The following is a 2,929-nucleotide window of genomic DNA, read 5'->3' as shown; positions in this document are numbered from 1 at the left end:
CAGAAGTTCAGAAATAAGATGGAGGTAATGTGCAAAAGTGCCAAAAGAGGCTCTGATCGTGGAAAAAAACAGCTTCTGTGCAAATTGTTTGCGTGGGGAAAGGGAGAAGCTAGAAACCAAGGTGAAAAGATGTTATAGAATCACAGAATCACAAAATGGCACAGGTTGAAAGGGACTGCAAGGATCATGAATCTCCAATCCCCTGCCACATGCAGGGCCACCAACCTTCCCATTTAATACTAGACCAGGCTGCCCAGGGCCCCATCCAGTCTGGCCTTGAACACCTCCAGAGACAGGGCATCCACAACCTCTCTGGGCAACCTGTTCCAGCACCTTACCATTCTCTCTGTAAAGAATCTCCCCTTGACATCCAACCTAAATCTTCCCTCCCTCAACTTAAAACAGTTTCCCCTCGTCCTGCAGTTATCTACCCTTTCAAAGAGTTGATTCCCCTCCTGTTTGTAGGTTCCCTTTAGGTAATGAAATGCTGCAATGAGGTCACTCCTCAGCCTTCTTTTCTCCAGGCTGAAGAAACCCAGCTCCCTCAGCCTGTCTTCATAGGGGAGGTGCTGCAGTCCCCTGATCATCTTTATGGCCCTCCTCTGGACCCTCTCCAACAGCTCTGTCTTTCTTGTACTGGGGGCTCCAGACCTGGACACAGTAATCCAGATGGGATCTCACAAGCAATGAAAGTGAAAAGATGAAGAGCTGGACAAAGATTCTTAAAGTTTGCAATGATATGGGCACAGATTCCAGGTTTCTCTCATCATGAAGAGGCCCCCGTGTTTTAGAGGATGGGCAACTCTGTGTTTTGCTAGAGGCACTGCTCTCTCCCAGTCAAAGCCTTAAACAGACTACATGGAACCACCAGCCCCTGCACAAAGCTGACTTCTGATACAGGCAGTTCTTGTTCAGAAAGCAATGCACAATCTGATGTTACTGGCAGAACTGAAGGGAAAAAGTTTCCATGTGGTCTTGGTTTCTCAGAGGCCATGCAGTACGCCTATGTCTCAAGCACCATTTACATGGAAGGTACTTGATATTACTAAGGTTCAAAGCAAGAACTGGCCATGTGATGTTGTGAAGAACTGAAAAGAGAAACTGGACATTATATGCCAAGGGAAAACAGAGGAAAAGAGGAAAAGAAGAAAGATCTATTCTTCTGTCTACTCTTTCTGATGGAGTGACATCTTATTACAGCAGGGCCAACATGCAATGTGGTGTGCTTTGTGTCTCTCACCAACAAAAGCTGAAGATGATTGTGACCCTTTGAGATTTCAGATTTTGCAATCAGCCAAATGCAAAAAGGACTGGAAGCTCTCAGCCTTGAGAAATAAGAAGAGAAGCCTTCCACCTGTCTCACGCCCTTGTTACACATACCTTTTCATTTCAGGCCTTCTTTAATCCAGCAGAGTAGCCTATGAAGCACATCTCCATTCTACCTTCTCTTTTTAGAAAAATCTCTTGATTTTTTTCTTGTTCTTTATCTCTGATCATTCTGATTATACAGAACTAAGGGATTCCTGGTTGGTATCAGTTTCAAATGCCCAGGGCAACTGTTAATTGATTTCCACTTAATTTTCAATATGAGCTCCTACACTAGTTCAAATAAAGTCAGAATGTGGACAAAAGGGTTTCTCCTTCAGTGTGGAGAATCAAAACTAATTTTATTACTTATCCAAATATAGGAGAACTCAAGGAAAAAAGAAAAAATAATTACCAACATTTATAAGAAGAATCAATTTTCTGAAATGATAATTTCAGGTAAAGTTCTCTTCTACTGTATCTGCAGTTCACTCCTCTTTTTTCCTATGTTAATGACATTATTCGCAGAGCACAATATTAATTGCATTAGAAGATCAGAAATGTAGTTCATTCCATATAACAAATCCATCTGAATAGTCCTTTCTGTGTTCATCACAGAAGTCTGTGTCCCACTGAAATACTTTGGGCAGGCCATTGTTCCTATTTTTCACTGTGTATTGTGGCTACAGCTCAGGAGGAGCATCAGCAGTGTCTGTCCCCATAAACTGATGAAAAATGTATTTTTTTCTTTATCTGGAGTCTAACAGGCCTTAGCAGTTGAATTGGTTCTTGGAATTTAATTAACTGAAAGCCCTGTAGTAAAGCAGAATAACTTTCAGTTGACCCAACTGAAGAACGGCCTTGTTCATGAGCATTTGAGATAAAGTCCCGGTGCTTATGCAAATTACTATCCAAATAATAAAAATGTTTTATGCATGTGTGTGATGAAATAAATGAAAAACTGGGAGCAGTAAACTTCAAAACTAAACCTCAAAGCAGTTTTACCGTACAGCTGTTACAGATTGTTCTGGATAAACAAAATTGCAGATTTTGTTTAAAAAGCAAGATGCAGCATTCCCCCGTAGCCACTCTGAACTCAGTGAGTGGATTCTTTGGATTTGCTTTTCTTCTTTTACTGGTACTAGACCCAAAGCCATTTATTTTCTAACATAATCTTCAGAAAATACGTCTTTGTTAGAAACAGTGTCAAAATGAACAGTGTGGGACAGGTTAATCTGTCTCTATGCATAAATTTTGGCTTAATGGTACTGTACAGTGGTGCTATTGCAAGAGCAAAGGGAGATGGGAAGGGAGGAAATAAGAGCTTCCCTCAGAACCATCTTTTTTGTCTGTCAGGCTGAATGGGAACAAAACTATCCTGAATACAGAGATATCTGACATTTTATGGCTTCTGAAGGGGCAGCATCAGCAGTGCCAGACAATGAGAGTGATTCCCAGTTAAAATTTTAGAAACACGAGGTTTGCAATGATCTGAGATACTTCAATATCATTAAGCATCTTAATTTTCCACACAAAGAAGTTTTGGAGATTGTTCAAAACAATCTATCTATAAATACTATAAATATAAATATAAATATAAATATAAATATAAATATAAATATAA

Source organism: Lagopus leucura, unplaced genomic scaffold, assembly GCF_019238085.1.
Source record: "Lagopus leucura isolate 7727_CA_CO unplaced genomic scaffold, USGS_WTPT01 Super-Scaffold_100002, whole genome shotgun sequence".
Lineage (NCBI taxonomy): Eukaryota > Metazoa > Chordata > Aves > Galliformes > Phasianidae > Lagopus > Lagopus leucura.
Note: the sequence above shows the minus strand (reverse complement) of the source record.